Source organism: Ursus arctos, unplaced genomic scaffold (assembly GCF_023065955.2).
Source record: "Ursus arctos isolate Adak ecotype North America unplaced genomic scaffold, UrsArc2.0 scaffold_29, whole genome shotgun sequence".
NCBI classification, from domain to species: domain Eukaryota; kingdom Metazoa; phylum Chordata; class Mammalia; order Carnivora; family Ursidae; genus Ursus; species Ursus arctos.
The window spans coordinates 22,808,166-22,831,240 of record NW_026622974.1 but is presented as its reverse complement, the minus strand read 5'-3'; the positions used below and the strand labels follow the sequence as shown (position 1 = coordinate 22,831,240).

The 23,075-nt window shown below is 34.7% G+C and overlaps 2 long non-coding RNA genes across 2 annotated transcripts; one reads left to right on the top strand and one right to left on the bottom strand.

The window, feature by feature from the left end:
- The first annotated feature begins 523 nt into the window (after nucleotides 1–523).
- On the top strand, nucleotides 524–23,063 carry LOC113261145 (uncharacterized). The gene is made up of 5 exons (XR_006410421.2): nucleotides 524–1,618; nucleotides 14,688–14,752; nucleotides 20,511–20,629; nucleotides 22,350–22,484; nucleotides 22,692–23,063. It is a non-coding gene; the product is annotated as an uncharacterized LOC113261145 (long non-coding RNA).
- LOC113261146 (uncharacterized) lies at nucleotides 4,576–10,600 on the bottom strand. The gene is made up of 3 exons (XR_003318286.4): nucleotides 10,373–10,600; nucleotides 9,633–9,763; nucleotides 4,576–7,529 (listed from the first exon to the last, which is right to left on the bottom strand). It is a non-coding gene; the product is annotated as an uncharacterized LOC113261146 (long non-coding RNA).
- Nucleotides 23,064–23,075: the final 12 nt, after the last annotated feature.

Below are 23,075 nucleotides of genomic sequence, written 5' to 3'. Positions count from 1 at the left end.
AGGCATAAAATATTTGTAACTTGTTCTTTTGCAGAGAAAATTTGACAACCCTTGTTCCAATTCAACAAAGGACCTTGCTAGGAAGCCAAAATTTAGACTCTTAAATAAACTTAGACCCATTCATCATTTCCTCCTCAGCTAAAATTAATTCTCATTTGTATGTGTTTTTTCTATCCTCTCCACACCATAATACAGTCTTTGAGGATAAGTTCTATGCCTCATATGTATTCTAGTCATTTTTTTTCTTGTCAATATTTCTGTAGCCCTTAGAGTTCATAGACCCTCAAATAGTTTAAGTGGGCAAGTAAATAGCATATTTGAAGACAGTGAAGACCATCCTTAATGGCAACAATGAATTATCTCTTTCTAGTCATAATTTCATCATTGATTTTTGAATCTAGTGTTCTCACAAAATGAGACTGAATTAATGAAGAATAAAATGGAAGATTTATTTTAATATACTTCATTCCTTTGTCATGTGTGTGTTTTAAATTTTTTTTCCAAAAGCAAGTTGTTTCTTATACATTGCTATCTTCTAATATTTATTTCCTGAGTTGTGATAATAACTATGTTATCAAAATAATTCAAAAGTATACGGAAGAGTAGGAAATTATTATTAATTTACACGTCCAAAGCCGTCTCCTGTGGTCCCTTCCATCCATTAAAGAAGAATGAATAGACTAGGGAAAGTTCAACACCCATATTGATTCTCTAGAATAAATTGGTGCGATGTGAGAAAAAACACCTTTCCTAGGTTTTGCACTGTAGGGCACATTGCTTCCAGTCCTTCATTGATCTAGGGGGTTGAGGGTGGCCAGCATGTCAAAATTAAATTTTCAAGGCCATTTTCATCCTTATGATGGGTAGCACTGGCGAAAAGAGTGTGGTTTTCTCCCCCATAAAATATTGGAAATGAACGTATTAGAACATTAGTAAAGCATGTGATGAGAGATGAAGAATGGATTGTATTTAAACAAGGTTCCCTTTACAGTTTTCTAAAAATACAAGTAAAGGCTTGAGCCTGGAATAGAACAAATAACATGAGGCAGAAAATTATAGTTTTAGCCACACTAAAACAGGGTTGTGGTGGCAGAATTTGGACCCGGTACTTTGCCACATGTGGGAGCATTTTCACGATAGCTTCCTGAATCTTGCACTTGTGCTATGATAGACTAAAACAGGAATTGTACAAACTGATATATTTCTTGAAACACTACCGGAAAGATAGAGAAATTTACTTTTTTTTAAATTACTTTTCCCCCTAGAGAGTATTGAGTTTGAGACTGCATGTTTCAGAGGGAAAAACAAAAGTATGTAGCAAAATGTGAGTTAACTAAGTAGAAGTGGGAAAAAATGTCCTAGTGAAATGACTGGTTAAACTTTGTCTTTTCTTTAATCTGTTCTTATGTACACCTGGTTTGAAAGGAAATGGAGGCAGTTCTGAAAAGGGAGGAAAGGTCCGCGAAGGGACCTGTTCAAGGCTCCAGCACTTTTCTGCCATCAAGGCCTGACAATCTGGTGAATCATGTAACTGTTCTTGGACAGGATTCAGAATGAATAGAACAGAAAACGTGGGAAATATTATGCCATGGATATGAGAAAAGGACTTTGAGCTGTGGTAAGTTTAAATCATTCGGATGATAAAAGCTGAACACTAGAGACATGTTTAAGCAAGGCATAAAAAAGTTTAGGAAGCCCTGCACTCGGACTGTTCAAGGATTTAAAGCTCCATAGAGTAATGACTCCATGTGGCATGGTTTTACTTTTCTTTCTTTCTTTTTTTTTTTTTAAGGTTTATTTAGCTATTTGTGGGGGGGGGGGCACAAGTGGAGGGAGGGGCAGAAGGAGAGAGAATCTCCAGCAGACTCGGCTAAGCAGGGAGCCCCACTGAGGGGCTCCATCCCAGCACCCTGAGACCATGACCTGAGCCGAAATCAAGAGTGGGCCACTTAACCGACTGAGCCACCGAGCTCTGGTTCTGCTTGTCTTAACGGAGTGCTGAGACTGATAGCCGTGTGTGAGCACCACTAAGGTGCTGCTGACTTCCTGCTCATACTTGCAAGCCTGGTTGGGGAGATTAAAACCTTACGCACGCACACTCAAAACTGGTTACTTTCAGAGTTTAAGACAAACAATAAATAACTCAAAGTATATGAAGAGGATATTTGAGCTTTGAGCTCCACTTCTTGTATTAGACACCCCAAGGTCGAGGAGCCTTTGGAGCACTGGGCTCCGTGAAGGTTATATTTACTTTTTTTCCCCACCATCCTTGATGTGTCAACTTTGGTTCAAATTCTTTATATACCTTTTTAAAAAATTATTTTATCCTCATAATAGCCTATGAAATAGGAATTACTGTAATTCTAAATGTTGTAGATAAGAGGATGAAGTTTGGAAACAGGAGGTACTTTTTCCAAGGTCACAGTAGCAGCAATGGGTTAGTCGGAAATTTTGATGCACATCTCTTTTCATCCCTTTGCCCAAGACTTTCACCACTGTAGCATTTTACTGAAGAACAGGGGACCTAGAAAGGCAGAATTATAGGACTACAGAGGACTTTGGAGAGGTCAGATTCAACTTGCTTTTTTTTTTTTTAACAAGAAATTAGAGTTCGGTGTTCAAGGTGGGTGGCTGATGCAGAACTAAGAACCCATGTCTCCTGAACCCTATAAACTCATCTGACTATATAAACTACTTATATTTGCTTGCATAACAAAATATTCCTTCATCCATTGAGCATCGTTATTCTAATGTAGGCAACTTTCAAGATACTCAGTATCTACAGACCAAGTAATACAGTTTTACGAAGTGTTTATGTAATGGTTACATATATTTTTAAATAATTACATAAGTTTTCAGTGAACCTGTCTTGCCGTTGTTACTGGCATAGCAAAATCTTAATCTCTATGTAGCTGGTTAAGGAGGTATCGTTATAAACTATATTAAAAGCTATCCAAACACTCAGAACTAAATTGATTCCTATGCCCCTCAAATCACCAATCTTGAAACAAAATCAGAAACTTGGCAGGATGAGCTTAAATTCTTAAATGAAAAGACTCAAACACTACAATCTGAACTACAGACCTTTAAAGCTCTCTCAGGAGTTTTAATTAAGAATAATGCTGTTCTCTTCAGGAAAGAGAGACACACTTTAAAACTTTATGGAAAAAAAAAAAGCAATAGATCTTAAATCCATGTGAGAACTCAGAGAGAAATACTACATACTAATCCTACTGCTATAATTGAAGCTATTTTGAAGATTTAATTCTCACTCCTCCCTTTTTGCCAAAGGCTAATGCTTTTGCATACCAATGATAAGGTTCAATACCCACGTGAGCTCAGAGGAGTCTTCCTTGGGGCTTTAGGAAGCAATGCTGTAGATACAGATAGAATTGCCTCCATTATATGAAGAGGAATTATGTATGCAATATAAAATGCTTTTTTCCTTTTAATTATCCCTTTGCTTTTTATTCAAAGGTCTTTGAGCCTTCTCCCAAAGTGGCGCTATTTTACCTTAAACAACCTTTTCCATTCTCATCCACAGTGGTTCATTTGCCATACCACTGAAAATTAAAAAAAAAAAAAAAGTGAAAAGTAGAAGAAAATACAGACCTCACCCATAGCACAAAACTGGCCCAGAGCTATGTTGTGTCATGGAGTGTTAAGAAATATATGCTGGGGGGCACCTGGGTGGCTCAGTGGGCTAAGCATCTGCCTTTGGCTCAGGTCATGATCTCAGCTCCTGGGATCGAGCCCTGTGTCAAGCTCCTGTGTCAAGTTGCTTGCAGGCAACTTGCTTCTCCCTCTCCTCCCTGCTTGTGCTCTCTCTCTCAAATAAATAAAATCATATATATATATATATATATATATATATATATATATATATATACTGATATTTTTTAAATTAATTGATGACATTTAAGATAGAGGGTACTACATTTAAGTAATCTGAATTCCTAGTTTTGTCTTAAAAAATCAAAAGACCTAGTAATGTTGGTGCAGTATTTCTGCATAGAAGTAGTAACTTCTACATCTGGGTTGTCTATAGTATCTCCAGTTCACCACATTACCGCTATCTTTATTATTACCCCAAACACCTTCAATGGGTTCTGTAGGCTTGTGAGTTTTCCACTTCTTCAGTCAACTTTAGCATTCATGCATGTGATATTCATGGTTTTTGCTATTTGCAAGCAAAACTCAAGGTCTAGAATATAAATTAATATTTCATTTTACTACAAACCCAAATTAACTTTCTGTCTGCTGCAGGATGGCACACAAGAGCATGTCATTGAGTCAGAAAGTGGGCATAACCCATTTCCATTTTGTTCATCTCATCCCACCTTTGTCCTTCTGAACCCATCATTGCATGGCCAATAACTTAATAAGTAAAAACAAATAAAAAGTAAATATTAAAACAATATTTTTGCTTTGAAAAATGACCCCGAGGAAAAATTCACATTCAATTCTCACAGAAAACAAGAAATAATAAATATATTAAGAAAACAATGTGTTTTATAATGTGTGTTTTATTCATTAGTGGGCTAGATCCACACTATAATGAAACCACCACGGTCATTTTTCGAAAAACCGAAAAAACTATTTTTATTATTCTTCTTATGAATGCTACAACTAAAGCAAAACGGTTCATCGAGAGAAAGAGAAATGGAAATTGATATTTTACTTTACTTGGGTTGTGAGTATAATGCACAAGGAATATGTAACTCTCCTTAACGGAGTAGCATTAGAAAACTCCAATAGACTACACAAATACTCCATAAATGAGTGCCAGATGAATGTGACTAATAGGATGTTATTCAAGTAAAATTTAACTGGAATATTTTAAGAAGTATTTTTTAGCACGATCTGTTTACTTATACCACAAATATTTATTGAATGACTATTATACGCAACGTATTTTCTTTGTTTTTATGACTCTCACAGTCTAGTAGGAAAGATAGACATTCAACAATCACACATATATATCACATATATAAACTTCACTGAAAGACTAGTAGTTAGCAAGGGCTGGGGGAAGAGGGAAGGTGGAGAATAACTGTTGAAGGGTACTGCATTTCTTTGGGGATGATGGGAATATTATAACATACAGTGCTAATTATGATATCGTGGTGATGATCGCACAACTCCGTGCATACACTAAAACCATTGAATTACATACTTTAAAAGGGTAAAATTTATGTCGATTACATCTCAAAAAGGCTGTTATTACAAAAAAAAAGATCATGCCTCTTCATGGCTCAAAACTCACCCTCTGTTTACATTTGTCAAGCTTTGGAGAATATTTAAAGACATTTCTATAGCCTTTGAGGACCTAGATTTTGAAGGACTATCTCTCTTGGCCCCAGCTGCTGCTATTCCACGCTTCACTAACTGCTCACTTACAGCTCATTTTGACATTCTTTAATTGCCAAATTTATTCTCGCCTTAGTGACTTCACCCTTTCTGTTCCACTTCCCGGAAAGCCACGGCCCTGGATAATTTCATAGCTCACTTTCTTTTTTCATTGAAATCTCTATTGGAATGGGAAAAAATTAGAAGTGAATTTCCTGAACACAATCTCTGAAATAGCCCTGTTTTTCCACTACCCTCGCTCATCCATTTATCTATATTATTTCTATGTCTTTATTTTTATAACTCAATACTTTTCATATTTTATATATAATTATTTAGTATTTATGTTTCCAGTATTTCTCTGTAGATTGTTATGAAGTCTCTGTTTTATTTACTTACATGGCTTTAGCAGTTTTGAATGAGTTAATAAATGGAAAGAGGAATGAATTGAGTATGCTGACTATTAAGCACGATAATTAAACTTTAAGCCTTAATTTTCTCATCTGTAAAATGTGAATAATAGTATTACCTGTCTGGAGACATTTCATGGTTGAATGAAATGTGTGAAGAATACCTAGCATATACTTCAACTATCCTAGATAATAGGAATCCAAAGCCAACTTTTTTCTGTGTACCTATAAGGACTCTGAATTTTGTTATACCATCAGGGACACAATCAGATAAAAACACTAATAATTTGCCTTATCTTAAAAACATCTGTACTTAAATTCCAAGAGATAAAAGAAATTAAAAAAAAAAGAAAGTAATAAACAAAGCATTCAAGATTTAAATACAAGATACTTTGAGATCCTGAAGGTGGATATTGTTAGTGATTTCTTGAATTGCCTCACTTAATGTCAAAAAAGCCTCTGGAGTAATTAGATTACCCGTCCCATAGTCATTGCTAAAGGAAAGAATTATTCAGGCCTGTTGATTTATCCGTAGAAATAATCTGCGGAAAGAAGACTTGAGTGTTGAACCAATTTTATGCTGTCAACATCTAAAAAAGTGTTGCCCAAAGGAGAGCATAAAGGCTGAGGGTCTGAAAATTCTGTAACTTTTCTTGCTTTTTATTAAGATAATAACAATGGGACTGTGCTACATTCCTTCCCAAGAACTTAAAAAAAAAAATCTTGATTTTGAATAAAAGTGGGCCAGCATGGGAATATATGTCTTAAAGGGGTATCTGAACGGTCTTATCGTTATTCAGGTAAGAATCACGTAATGAGTGCCTAATGTTTTTAAGGCTATCCTCACCCTGAGGACTATATGGAAGAGCAAAGCAGATCAATCTCATGTCTTCATGAAGACTAGAGTGTTACAAGGGATACTGACATTAAATAAACTAGCCAAAATAGTTTTTAAAAAATAAATACATATTTAAAAGCAGTGTATTTAGAAAGAAATAACTACATCTGGGTTCCAAGGAGAGAACAATGGAAGTACTGCAGAAGAATTTAATATAAATTGTAATTAGGGATTATTTCTTTGAGGAAGTGAAATTTGGGTAAAGGCCTACAAATCTAGTTGGAGGTAGCCAGGAAACATGAGAGAGCTATGAGTATGAACCCATCACCAAAAGAAATAACATGCACATATTCCTGAGGGAGGAGCTAATCAAGCATATTTGAAGAATAAAGTGTAGCAAGACTGGGAAGTAGATCTGCAGTGGTGTGCTTTCTAAGATGGGGCTAGAAGGATGGGCAAGGACCAGAACTTCCGAGACTTTTTCCACTTTTCTCAAGAATACATTATCGAAGTTCCTTCCTTCCTTCCTTTCTCCCTTCCTTCCTTCCTTCCTTCCTTCCTTCCTTCCTTTCTAGATCACTTTGGAGTTGTTGCTGTTGTTGTTTTTAATAGTCTTAGTAGGAGACTCAGTCAGTGTTGTATTTTAAAGACTATTCATGTCTTTCTTTAGAAGGTTATTGCTTTATTCTAAGAAGAGGCGAGTTGGTTTGGACTGGTGTGGTAGGACAGTATCAATGGATGGAAGTGGAGATTTATCTCTGAGGTCAAATTGGCAGAATGTGAAAGAGAGAGAGAAAAAAACATTTGAAATTGTTTATCAAAAAACACGTATGGTGGAGGTTCTTGTGGACGTCAAGACAAACTGCACCAAGAAACACATTCCAAGCCTTTCAGTTGGATCAAGAAGCAATATTCTTCAGCTTTCCCAAGATCTAAAATAATAATAATAATATATTTTTACTGATTGTTCACATGCTATACTTTGCAGTATGTATGCTTCTTACCCAATAACTCATTTTATCTTCCAGGGAATAATTGGAAAAAGTATCACTATGTTCAAAATTTTATAATGGAGACCAGGACTTAGATCACTTAACTTGCTCAAAGACTCCCAGTACTATGCGGCAAGATCTCCTCTCTAATCCACGTTTGGCTGATTTGAATGTCACTAATGAACCTGGTTGCCAGCCCTAAGTCAACATAGGCATCATCTAAGGTGCTACTCAAAATAAATATTCTGAAATCTCAAACTCAGTTTTCTGATTCTATAGATAAGCGATTTGGCCTAAGATCCACATTTTCACTACCCACACCAGAAAGAATGTAATAAGGACCACACTTTCATCCAGACTGACACAATTCTAACGGATTTTTTGGAGGTATGTGGGTAAAAGTCTGCAATCCTACATTTCTGTAACACTCCCAATTTGACTTGAAAGGCTGCCTAATTTCCACCTCACTGGGACATTACAGGAAACAATTCCAGCCTGTAAAACTGGAATTCTTAATACTCGAGCCTGCTGAAGTATATCAGTGTCCAGACACCTGGGAAGCCAGTATGGTGGTAAAAATTTCAGTATTCAGTGTTACTCTCATTGATTTTCCTAAAAGATATTTTGCCTCCTGAGATGGAGCTAGTTGAAAAGCAATGGGAGGAAGACAAGCTGGATTCTGGGACTGTGTAGGAAAGAATATCTCTCAAATAATCGATAGCTACATGAAGTAGATATGAAATATAAATTCTATCTTGTACTATTGCCAGCACATTCTTCTGCTTTAAGACTTACCCTAATTCTCACACCCAGAGGCTCTCTTTACTATAAATTGTGATAGAATCTAGTGTGATTGTAGTATACACTTATGTCAACAAGTACTCGGTTAGATGGAATTTTCCATTTATTTGACATATAGGTAATAAAAATCGCTGCTAGGAATAATAAATGATGTATAAAGTGTTCTTGCCCTGGAAACTATAATCAATAATATTCCAAAATATTGTATTCTTAGCTGACAAGCCTATTCTTAGCTTATGCCACACCATCGTGCTTAAATACATGAAATCAATCATTATTTTAATCATTAACACTTATTCTAGAAACTGTAATAGAGGACAAAAAAAGATCGCTTAGTTTTCAAAATTGTATTAATGTTTAAAATAACTTTTCTCAACATCTGGACTTGTTCAAACTTATTCATACCACTTTTTCTACTTTATATCATTTGATAATTATCAAAGTAACACTCTCACTGCTACTACAAATAATAATTCAAATAATAATAGTATTATTAATGAATGTATTACCAGAACCACCAATTATCTTATTTAGAAGAATAAAATGGCAACACTGCACAGTAACTCATAAAAAGATACACCAAATTAGATACAAATTTTAAAACACTATTACCTTCAACAGATAGCTGAGGAATGAAAGAAAATAAGGTACAATTAGCCATTATACTCCAAGAAAGTAAATACTGCCCTAGAAGTATCTTTGAGGACAAGAGAACAACTTTTATAAAGGCGATCACTAAAGGGGTTAAGAACACAGACTATAGAGTAAAGTAAAACCAGATTCAAATCCTCACTGTGCCATCCCCTAGTGGGATGTACCTGGTAAAATGTATTTATCCTTCCTGAACTTTGGTTTTCTTGTCTTATAACTGAAGAAATATTGTTCCCCATTGGCTTTATTTAAGAAGTTATGTGAACTAATGCAAACATTTCACACATAACACTCATTAGCAATTAGACAAGCAGTATGACTTTCAGCTTCTCAGAATAAATGAGCTTAAAATCTGTATTGTACTTACTACATTCTAGAATATGGGAAGGTTGCTGAAAACCCTGGACCTCATTTTCTTCATCTATAAAATGGGACTAATGACAGTATTAATTTCGTAGAGTGGGTTTTGAGACGTGTGTAGGTAGAACAGCGCCTGATTCAGTGTAGGCTCTCAATCAACACATGCTGTTATCGCTACTGTAAAATCGCCTTTTGGTTTGGGAGAAGGCAAAGTTATGGTTAACTGCTCACCTTTCCTTAGATGCATTTTCTACTTGCTATGTTGCCTAAGTGAAGTTTTAATCCCAGTTTAGTCCCCATTGAGAAATAATTACAACTTGCACATATTTATTTTCCCAGAAGTATGTGTTGCCTTCGGGAGTCTGAAAAACATGTTAGGAAATCACTTTTACTAAGACCAAAATGATACAATGTATTCCAAAGGTCAATTTCAACGCCTTTTGGAATGTCTCCAACATTGTTTCTCCTTTTAGATTTCACTAAAATTACTACTAATAAAGTAAACCCTCGTTGTAATCAAGCAAACCCCAACATATTATTATGTGAAAGTATGATATATGAAATTTACTTTATTTATATTCATAAACATTTTGCAAGACTACTACCTGTTCATTGCGTAACTACCACAGCAGCCCTATTGTACACATCAGTCAAAATGGGCAAGGGGGCAGTAAACCATAAAGTCTATAAATTGCCAGAAACATTTTTCAGGACAGCTTCCTTTTTTTATACAGGTAGGACCTGTATCAAAGAAATATCGTCTGAGGAGGATGCAAACAACATTGCAGATTACTTCACTTTTTATATCTAAAGCACACATAATGCTGATAAAAATTCTGGCCTAGAAGATAAAAACATTATAGAAACACTAGGAACATTGTTATCAGCTAGGAAGGACAAGATAAACAAACAAACACACACATTCAGAAACAATGATATACAGCAAACATCCATATCACAACTCTGCATACCATAGCTGGAAGGTATCCGTAGTCTTCGAGAGACTCACTGTAAATATTCCTGCATTTATGGATGGTGCCCTTTGATAGACAGCGAATGACATTTTACTGAACGTAACCCACAAAACGAAATGCAAGCATAACTTGAGCTTTTATACAACTTGGCAAAATTTCAAGCTGGAGATGACACTAGTTGTGGATGTTGTTCGCTTTCCTGCAGTTAGGAAAAGATGCAAAAAACTCTCGACCAATTTTAGTTTTAAGAGGGCTAGACTTGTAAAAACACTGTTATTATGAGAGAAAAGGTCACTGGTTTTCTAAACACAGAGACTTAGCACCACGATAAAAGTGAATTCATTTTATTAAATGAATGATGAACCAAGAAGGTCACAGTGGCTTGAAAAGAACAATAGCAGGTCATGAGCTTATAAATCTTGGAACTTTCTTTCATTTAAGAGGCCCAGGATTATTATGCGATTTGGCAAAGTGCAAGAAGCAATAGGGGGTCATTCATGCTGATACAAGGTACCAATTAAAACTTCAGAAATATTGAGTGTGAAATTTTACCAAGTTTGGATCTGAAAATGTGTAAAAAAAAAAAAGAAGGATAAAGTATATAATTTATGTCATTTTGCAAAACAACACAGAATCAATGGATTAATGAATGCACGATTATTCAATGACCTAGGTTCTTTTCCAACTACCGTAAAAACAATCAATTTAAATTACTTGTACACTGCTTATTTGACCACTCTGCTTATTTTTAATTTGCTAATTAGCTTGACTAATTATAACTTAAACTACTTGAGTTTCAGTAGAATAGAGATAATTATGAATATTCCTTTCGTGCTATTAATTCGTTTTCTTGTAAATGTTAGATTGTATCACAATAGTGGGGAATCACCATCACTTCAGGGAATCTCTGTAATATTTTATTACCAAATTCTCAGGAGAGTGAGGGGGATAGATAGATAGATAGACCACAGAATATAATTTATTCTATTCTAGTTATTTGTCATTGAATCTCATTTCCAAAATATCTGATAAAACTCTATAAAATATACGGAAAAATTTGCATTCTTAACTCTGTAATACATAGCATGACATTTAAACATACTGTATACTAAAAAAATTAAACTAGTGAATAAGGATTGGTTTTTCAAATATTTTTAGTTGCACAACATATTTCTCATTGGATTTGAGCAATGTGATTGTTTTTGTTTCTATCAACTATATAAAAAATTAATTTCCAATTTCAGCTCTGACTTCTGAAGACCTTAGAACTCATCACCCCTGAATTTAAAAATAAAAATAAAAATAAAGAAAATGAACACACTAAAAATCAATGACTTTCAGAGAATTGAGACTGCAGAGCAAACTGCCAGCCCTGGAGATGGGTGATTTCAGAGATGAAGGGGAGATCTGCCCACTTGGAGCAAAGCTGCTGGGTGCATTAAGTGGTGGGATATTTGACTGGTAATTTTGAGAAATTGCTGGAGGGTGAGAGTAGATAAACAGGAGAGTGGAAAGCAATAGGAGGCCACTGTCTTGGGAGAGCTCAAAACTTCTGTAGGTTTAATGTCCCAAATCTCCAGGGTCCTGGTGATGAAGATTCAAAAAAGATCACTTCTTGTCTCTGGCAGGAAGAGAAGAATGATCATCCTGAAAAACATATGGGGCATTTTCTATAAGAAACGCCTAGAGTCTATGGAAAAAGCCCTTATTGGAGCTTATTCCAGATGAAGTTTCCTTTAGCCTGTCTTCACCTAGGAAGGGAGACAGCTAAACCATCAGAGAAACACATGTGGAGATCCACAGACATGGGCCCACTGAAGGGTAGGTTTTAATAATAAAATTATAGAACGTGTCGCTTCCCTCACACTTGACTATCAAACAAACTGGGCTCCATCAGAATGATACTAGGTTATAGCTTCGAGAACTGAAATACACAGACTCTCCCACAGACGAGTGCTTACGGAAAAGAGGCAAAATAAGAACCTAGAAGGGATTTGAATTCCATGAAACTTGTGTAAGGGGAGGAAAACCTTCCTTCTACTCTCTTAGGTTGTGTGACTGCCTTAAGAAGTAAACTGGCATAAAACAGAGTAACAGGAGTAAAAATGCAAATTTATTTAACATTTTTATGTATATATAGCAGTCCTCATAGGAGAAATGGAGACACAAAGAAGCCGTTAGGCCCGGAAGATAATATACCACTTTATACAAAAAGCAGTAGTTTGCGGGGATGTGCCAAAACAAAGGCGCTTGGGCTGTGGGCAGTAAACCGTGGGACAGTGATTGAGAAATATGCAGGGAAACTAATGGAAGAGAAGACTTGTTTGTATAGGTTCATTTCAGCATGGCCTCAGGGTCTCTGGTGATCAGAATGTTCCTCTGCTCTTTGTACAGGGAAGGCATTGTTTCTAATGGGGACTATTTTGATCTGCTTTTAGGTAGGGGAGGGCACAGAGGACACAGGGGGAGGACACAGAGCCCTTCCTGCACTGGCTGTTTCTCAAGTGTCCTCGGCTTAAAATAATCAATATGCTAAAGCAGCATGTTTTGGGGTGGCATAGCCCAAGCCCCTTCACCTACAACTACGATGAACACAGACCAAATCCCTATAGCTATATCATCATAAACCCTTTCACTAAAGGCCTTCTTACTTCAGTCCCTATTACTCAGTGCAATATGTCTGGCTTGGGAAAAAAAATTGCAAGTCATGCTAAAGGGCAAAGTAAAAGGGAAAAAAAAATTCTGGAGAAGAAAAGCTAGTATCAGAACCAGACTCAGAAAGAACTGTGACATTGGGAATATAAGAGAGAATTTAAGGTAACAATAATTCATATGCTAAAGGTTCAAACGGAAAAAGTAGATAACATGTAAGAACAGAAGGATAATGTAAGCAGAGAGACAGAAACTCTGAAAAAAAGAATTAAAACAAAATGCTATAAATCAAAAACACTGTAACAGGTGAAGAAGTTTTGTGCCGGATCCATTAGAAGACTGGACACAGTTGAGTAAAGCATGAGTAAGCTTAAAGATAAGTCAAGAGAAACTTCCCAAACTGAAATGAAAAGAGGGAAAAGAAGGGGGGGGGGAAAGACCAGAATATTAAAAAATTCTGGGGCAATTGCAAAATGTGTAATACATGTGTAATTGGAACACTGGAAGGGGAAGACAGAACGAAGTAGAAGAAATATTTGAAGTAATAATGGCTGATGGCATTCCAAAATTAACTGTAGATAGCAAAATACTGCTCCTGGAAGATCAGAGGCCATGATGGGGTATAAATGCCCAAAAAAAAAAAAAAAAAGATCTATACACGGAATGTCATATTCAAACTGCAAAAACAACTACCAAAACTTAGAGAAAAATTTAGAAATAAGATGGAGGAAAAAAGAATCCCACCTTATTGAGAGAGGAAAAAGGTATCTGTATCTATATCTGTATAGGTCTATATAGATTATATATGTAATATAGAGAGAGACAGGAGGTGAAGAGACGATACAGAAAGGCAGACACACAGAGATAGATATATACACGCACACACACAAATACAGGAGAGAGAGACAGAGGGAGAGAGTGAATTGGATTCTTGGAGCTTCTGGAGGCTGGTTACCTCAATCATTCTGTGTAACAACTGAGACCTGAGTCTTGGCAGCCAATATACCTCCTGTGATGCTTCAGTAAATAAATGAATAATTATTTGTTTTTAAAAGGAAGAACAGTATCTGAACATCTAATAACCATATGGCAAAGGGCTAAGAATTTTAAATTTAGATTTGCACGTTGAAAAATTTGATACCTAGAAAATAATATTTCTACAAGGTTTCAATATTCTAGATGTAAAATATGTCCACTCTAAAAATATCTAGACTTTTATAATCACAAAAAAAATCCCCGAAAGGAAACTTGTATTTAAAACTGTTTTGTGAATGGAGCCTGAGGATTCTTAGCAAGCTCCCAATTTATTATATTTGTCTGCATCAAGCCAATCACTTTGTCCCAGTGTAACAGAAAGATTTGATAGATGAATCAGAGTAGGCCAGGAAACCAAGCGAAAATGTCTGTATTTATCCAAAGGCATTTAAGTAATTTAAATCCAACTCTAAAGCTGCCCATGATAAAAGATAAATAATCATACCTCTTACAAAATTGAAGCTTTTAAAGCAGTTCTAGACAAAACTTCAGGGGTGTGTTGTTTCTGTCGCCTCTTTGTCAGGCCATCCACAGACAGATTGGACGTGGGTTCTGTGTCTGGTGTACTCTGAATCCTAGTTAACTTTAGCGGATGACTTGGATTTTTTTTCCCCCTTTTCGATAGATGCCGTTCCAGTGAAGACAGTAAGAAAGATGATCTGGAACCACTATTTGGAGCCTGAGCTAAAGGTCAGGGAAAAAAATAAAGACTTGTATACTTTGTAGCAGTACTGTAATTTAGAGATATTTTTAATGTGAGAGTATATAGAATGTTACGTACACTTTGTGGAAGAGGAAAAAAATGGATTAATGAGCTTTTTAAAGAATTATCCTAGGTATCACTAATCGAGTATTCTCTATGTACCAGGCACATTTTAAAGTGATTTCCAAAAATTTAAGTATTTAATTCTTAAGGATAACCATATGAGATATTATTATTATTATTATTATTATTATTATTGTTTTATTCCACTATTATTCCTATTTTACTGATTAGGCAATTCAGGTACAAAGAATAGAGTAGATACAGATCTAGAAGACAGATACAGCACATAACTTTGCCAGGGTCACATCACTCCTCATCTGTGAAGTTAAGAGACTTCATATAACAGTCTGATTCCAGAGTTTGTATCCTTAACCACTATGGTACGCTGCTTCTGATGGAGAGTTAAATTAAAGCAAGATAAGGTAAAAGTAACAAAAAAAGAGAAAAAATGGTAAACATTGTTCCTACCGCAGGAGTATCTAGCAACCCTGGTGTATAAAATCTAATTTAAAAAGGTTATACCTGTGTCTATTTTAATATGTATGAAATATTTCAAGAACATTCTAAATGAAAATAAGGGGAAAACAAAAGAAAAAATGAAATAACTTAATATTTTTATAAATATATTAAACAAAGCTTTTTTTTACATTGAAAATATGTTTTTATTGTGTGGAAAAACGTATTATTAAAATTTGCAAATGTAGTATTGAATATGACAGATTTTTTTAAAACTTCCTAAAGGATAGAATGAACAGTTGATAAAATTGTGAATAAAATGAAAGCTCATGTCTACTCTAATATTCTTGCTACTAGAACATTGTTCTCCCTTTAAAATCAATGGAGATTTCATTCCTTACTGAGAATAATAAAATCCTGACGAATTATGCACCCCATTTTAAATAGACCCTAGAAACATTTTTTAAAGCAGTAGAATCTTTATTTCACTGTTGACCTTTAAAAATGCATGATTGGTCATTCATATGACATCTTGTGAAGCAAGCCTAAAGGGCATTCTGGTAGTCAAGAATTAGCCCTGTGGTATTTATTTTAATTGATTAAAATATTCATTTTTGTAATCTAAAGAGGGAGTTTGGGGACATTATTCTATATTTTAAAATTTTATTATTTTTTTAAAGATTTATTTATTTATTTGAGAGAGAGAGAAGGAGGCGGGCAGAAGGAGAGGGAGAGTCTTAAGCAGACTCCACACTGAGCACAGAGCCCAACTTGGTTCCAACCCATGACCCTGAGATCATGACCTGAGCCAAAACCAAGAGTAGGACGCTCAACTGACTGCATCACCCAAACATCCCTAAGCTTGCTTTTTATTTATTTATTTATTTATTTATTTTCCCTAAGTTTGCTTTTTAAAAATCATATTTTGAATTTAAATTCTCAGCTTCCCTACATATTTTCAGTTATTTATTCTTCAATTGAATAGTCTCAATACTGCTAATTACCACTTTATCTGGATGCCTTAAGCTTGAGAATGTCTTTTAACACGTTATCCCATGTAAAAAATACAGTGTGACTAGTAAGGGGTAGAGTGGAAATTTGGCATCACGGAATCTGAACACAAACTGCTATTTACATAGCTGCCTTATGGATCCACTCACAATTCATTTGGTACAGATATATTTATTATTACCGATACATCCCAACACTGCTCTAATAGCGTGGAGGATTCTGCAGTGATAGGAGCAAAGAAAAATCCCTGCCCTCATGAGGGCTTCATTTAGTGCAAAATTTTATTGTTGTTTTATATATGGAATGCTACCAAACAATTTTCTTTAATTTGAAAACCTCTTCTGTTTAAATTCATAAACAATACTATTAAGTTCCCTTCCAGAAAGAAAGCGATTCAATCCTTTAAAAAAAATCAGCTTGAGGGGCGCCTGGGTGGCACAGCGGTTAAGCGTCTGCCTTCGGCTCAGGGCGTGATCCCGGCATTATGGGATCGAGCCCCACGTCAGGCTCCTCCGCTATGAGCCTGCTTCTTCCTCTCCCACTCCCCCTGCTTGTGTTCCCTCTCTCGCTGGCTGTCTCTATCTCTGTCAAATAAATAAATAAAAAATCTTTAAAAAAAAAAAATCAGCTTGAAATACGTATAGAATTACATAAATGAAGGAAAATGTAAATTATTTTTGAAAAAATAAATCTCTGTCTTCTTCTCCCTTAGATATTTTTGCTCTTTTTTTCTGTGGATCATTTAAGTAGTGTAGTAAACAGGAAATTAAAGTACTTGTTTTTCCACTTCCTTTCCTTTCCATTTTATTCCATTCTTATAAAGTTAAAGCTTCTAGAGCTCAGACAACCTTACGCAATCCTTAGGATAAACAAAGGAATATAGTAATAAGAAAATTAAAATACAAAAATAGAAGAATTGATTCCATAGCCGTCAGTGTTTGATGACTTTGTGTATGTAGATGTGTATGCAAAATAAAATAGTCACAACAGATGCTTACAAGTCATGAATTCATTAAAAAAAGACTCATCTCAACACATGTATTAAATTTTTACAGGTTACTCCAGACATTGTCATAATGAATTCAGCCTGAAACACACCATCACCCTCAAGTTTATCACAAATTAACAGAAATAGACGAACATTAGTGAGGCAAATCACGTTATGAACCTGGTGGTTTACAGACACAGGATCATGATGATGGCGCACAGACCGGCTCTGTCAGTAGGCAAACTACAGCATAATTAGATTCCGTGTCTCACAGGAGAATCTAGAAAGTGTCCACAGGAGAGTCATTTCCTTCATCTATTCTTCTGTCAAAGAACGAAAAGTGACTTTTATGAAAGGAAGCTGTATTAGATCTATAAAAATTGTTTGTAAGTTTTGATGTTTAGAATAAATATTTACATCTAATCGTTACATGGGCTAAACTAATTAAATGCAAAATTGACACATCCGTTTGGCGTGCAGACCCAGAACCTGAAAGCATGAATTCTAAGCAGAGTGAGACCACAAACACGAATCTTTTAGTACACCATCCCTCTCAATCTGTTTGACAATGACCATAGTTAGCCCACATATTGGCTACATACATACACTGCTCCTATAATTGTATATTGTGTCTGATTTTAGAAAGTACACGTAAAACTCCTACATGAGTTGGGACTGCATTTATTTATGTGAAAAATGAAATCAATTAGATATTCTGCAGGTTCGTGAAAACGTAAAGATTGGCAACTGAATTTTGGCTTCTATGTCTTCGTATTGAATAGAGACTCTTAGTCTTTTATCTTCTCATTTGCATTCAATTTGCATAATTATATTTCTAACTGCAATCTGCAGAGATAACTGGACACAGCATATTTGTAACTCTTCTTATATAATAACAAGTTTTCTAAATTAAACTTTGCCATCTCTTTAAAAGTGTATTAGATGACACAGGAGAATTACTTTAAACCCTTTGATCAGAAATGCTGTGTCTCTTTCACATTAGAAATGAACACCTTAAGGAATATTACAAATTCATACCAAAATTAATGTTACAGCTATGAAAAGTATATATTTATTTATGCAGGCATCTATAATGAATGTTCTGGTCATATTTATTTTATTAGATTGAGTTTAGCCTGATATTCTTGGAAATCTTGACATTGCCATCAACATTCAATGAATTACTTAACCTTAAACATGTTTCTTTTATCTCTGCACAATCCTATTCCTTATTACAATATAGCATGGAAAATGAGTTTAATCATACAGAGGAGGAAATTTTAAAATCAATTTACTTCTGTCAGCTGTTTTTTTCAAGTTATTGTTTTGTTATAATTTTATTATGAAAGTCAAGGCCAAACAAATTATACAACTTCTCATTAAAGATGAATCCTTTAGAAAGATGTGTGTCCAATAGATTAATTTGAAAGAATTTACTAGACTTTGTATGAAAATTAATATTCAAATAGTTCAATCAAATTAATGCATAATTTAAAGTGAGTAATTTCATGTTCTAAAGAAAAGATACGTGTTTCTGTGTGGGTGAGTGTGTCTTATTTTATATAACACAGCTAGTAGATAATATGCACATGGTAATTATTGGTAGTAATTACATAATAATACCAGTGATAATGACATCAGCTGTTCATTGGGATAATGCCACATGATAAACAATTGGTATGTGCTGATTCTAATCCTCATAATAATCATTCAGATTAAGAATTTTTACTTCCTTTTTGCAGTTAAGAAAAATATGGTCCAAAGATGTTAACTTACTAACCAAGAGGACACTGATGTGAAAAGCCAGGAACCAAAATGAGGGCTCTTTTTCCTCCCAAACTCATTTATTTTCTATTATACCACACTAGTCCTAGTGAGAGTTTTATTGTGTGACTTTAGGAAGTTATATATCTATTCTAGGGTCCTCTATTCTCATTTGTGTAAGGAGGATAATAATTTTATGTAGATTAAATGGTTGTTTAAAGATTAAATGAGGTAACAGAATTTCTAGCATATAGTGGAGAATACACATATTATGAAGAAAGAAGGAATACCTATGACTTGTTTTTTTTGTTTTTGTTTTTAAGATTTTATTGATTTATTTGACAGAGGGAGAGAGAGAGAGATCACAAGCAGGGGGAGCAGGAGAGGGAGAAGCAGACTCCCTGCCGAGCAAGGAGCCCAATGAGGGGCTCAATCCCAGGACCCCAGGATCATGACCTCAGCTGAAGGCAGACGCCTAACTGACTGAGCCACCAGGCACTCACTAGGACTTGCTTTGTATGTGTGCATGTGTATATGTATATAAATGTACATGTGCATATATATACACACAGAGAGAAAAGGAAAAACTGAGAAACAGCTTTAGATCAATTCTAATAAGAGTTCACAAGTATTTTTTGAATTATAGTTTCTGCAAATGCAGAATAAGTTGAGATCGCAAATAAAATCTGTTCAAAGCACTTTCACTTTTCCAGATATTCTACATTTTTTTCTTTTAGTTGTAGCCTTCCTAAAAGTTTAGCCTTCTAAAATTGCAACATGGTGGAATCATCTTTATAGAATGTTTCTATTTTATTCCTATTTCAAGAAGCATCATGAAGTGAATTACAGGCATATTCACTTCATAAAGGAGTTTTCATTTTTAAATTGAGACACAAAATTACAGAAAATGACATTGCAAGGAATCTAATAGAGTTATTTTTTCCTTTTAGCTGTTTTAATAATTGTAGTTCAATATTACATTTTGATTATGTTTTGTTAAATGATTTTTCTGTCCTTAGGAAAATTTAATCATGATTTGCACATATTTTTCGTTTTCTCTTCTAACTACATTCTGTGATTTTCTTTTCCTCATGTAAATACATGTTTTTCTAATGATTATTCTACTTGAATTTTAAATAACATGCCTGAATAATATAACACAGTTTCTTATTTTAAGCTCGGAATAAAATTAATAGCAAACATCTGTGTAAATAAATGTTAATGTATTTACTTATTTATATCTTGGTTTGTTCCATATATTATTTTAAGCATCCTATATAGGTATCCCCCGTCTTTCAAAAGTTAACATTATGCCACATCGCTTTTACAAAAGACTTATATCAGCATCTGTTTTCACCAACCAAAAGAAATTCAAAGAGGATTTTTACTTTTACCAAAAAAAAAAAAAAAAAAAAAAAAAAAAAAGTGAAAGTGCAAATATCATTCAACTTTTGTTTTTGCAGGGAAACTTTGTAGAGGCCCCACACATCCTTGGAGCACTGAGAGTAGCACCACCAAGCTCCTCCCCTGGGAACTACACTCGGCATCTCAGCATAGTCCGCCAGAGCTTTGACCTATGCCTGTGAGCCCCTGTGTTTTATTTTGATTTATTTTGTGCATCTATTAGCAGGTATCAGAAAAGCTTGAGAGGTTATTATTTTGACTCTGGGAACACTCAATTTTTTTTCATATAAATTAATGGTAATTGCTTCTTTGCTTTGCACCATTTCCACTTAAGAAAGGTTGCATAGGAATGTTTTACTTTCAGATCATGAGAGCAACCTGTAATATAAATTCGTGACAAGAGCCCCTAGGTTTACTCACATCATATAATGCACGTATATTTAGTTGATGAGTTAAATGCATTTCATGGATGGTCGCATGCAAATGTGAGTTTACGAACTATCCCGCCAGCTCTGATTATTTGTGTACAATCTGCTAGCTTTGAATCCATACCACTTTTGCTTTTTAGTCAATGCTTGACATTGCTAAATTCAGGGTAGTTGCCTTAATTTAATTTTTAAAGTTTATATTGTAAGGCAAAAACTTTAATATCAACATTTTACTGATTATTGTGTGAGATGAAATTATTTTAACCATTTAAAATAACCCGTCAGGGGGCGCCTGGGTGGCACAGCGGTTAAGCATCTGCCTTCGGGTCAGGGTGTGATACCGGCGTTATGGGATCGAGCCCCACATCAGGCTCCTCTGCTGTGAGCCTGCTTCTTCCTCTCCCACTCCCCCTGCTTGTGTTCTCTCTCTCGCTGGCTGTCTCTATCTCTGTCAAATAAATAAATAAAATCTTTAAAAAAAAATAAAATAAAATAACCCGTCAGAATGCACATAAGTCAAACATAGAATTGATGATTCAATTATGTGACAATAGCTATAATGGGTGAAACTGCCTCTCCTGAAAGATAAGACTCAGCAGATACATCTTTAAGACCATATTTTAATCATGCTATTTTTATTTTGCCATGCTATCATTTACTATACCCATTAATCAAATGTTTTGTTTAAAGTTAAGATAAATTACTTGGATTTTCTAGATCACTCTGGGGGCAACACTATATATAAGAATACATTCATTTAAGATTTTGTTTGTTTGGGGATAATAATATTCATACAAGTCAATTATAAACACAAAAATAAGTAGATGCCATTTCAAGTAATATTAGTATTCTAATTGTAGTATAAGTTAAGTCTATAATAAATCAAAGAAAATCTTAGTGAATTTTAATTATAATTGACATGAACATATTTGGGAAAAATAAATCGACTACTATTTTATTTAAATAATTTTTAAAAGTATTTCCATAATTTAAGCTCCTGTGTTAATAATTAACCTGATATAGTAAGATTATAATTCATAGAATGAAACAGACCCTCTTAATATCTTTGTGTTCCCTTCCCAGATATCTTTGGAATATTTTATATACTGGCCAACGTAATTTCTTATTAGTTTCAGTTCATAAATAATAATTCTGTTATTTTAATTCTATGAAAGCCCTGAAACTCCGTGATAATATGAAATGCTTGGACTCATCTACGCAGAGCTTAATTATATTTATATTTGTATGTACATATGTAATTTTTCTTAGCCATATTTGGGAGGAAGAAGTAGTGTCTTTACTAATAAAATATGAGATTCCTGTGTTAAATGCAAAAATGGATGAACAAGAGTTATATATGTAATGTATATATCAGTATATATTAATACATTATATATATGAGACATTTTTCTCTTGCATGTGTTAATATTTATACCATATTTTATATTTGGAATATTTCAAAATCTGAAGTGGACATCTATGCCGAGGCCATATCATTGTTCCACTTTAAAGATGAAAATAAGGAAGTATGAAGCAGAAAGAATAAGAGAGTGAATCAATTCAGGAAGAAGTCTGACTCAGCCTGCCCATACCTCATCAATTTTTGTGAGTCTTCACATATTCAGCAATAAATTAATCATACATGCAGATTTATTGTTTGAAAAAAGAAAAAAAAAGAAAAAGTAAGAATCTTTGATGGCTGTTCTAGGCATTCCTGTAAATATTTTTCTTTATCTTCAAACCTTGTATGACCATTGACCTGGGTATTTTCCTTTTCTGAATCTAATTACACTTGTTTTGTTTTTCATTTAGTAACTCAGATCCCCTGAAAGACTGGAACATAGGAAAAGCAGCAACAATTTGGGAATCCTGACAGTGTGATCTATATGTTGTGTGACGATAGCCATGCTGTAAGATTTCCTGAGCCTAGTTCACCAGATGCTGATGGGGAGAGAGAGACTAGCACGGTGAGAAGCGGTCTAGCCAAGGGAGAGCGAGCACAGGGTGTGGAAGGTCATGGCCTCTGGAGTCAGACAGCTGGGTTTGAATCCTAGCTCAACCACTTACCACTTTTATTTTTCCATCTTTCATCTGTACAACATTATTATTAGTAGTAAATTTTCACAGTTTTGTTGTGAGGATTATACAAGTGCTGTTATCAAGTGTTTTCAATTAGTACTATTATTATAGAGCCTG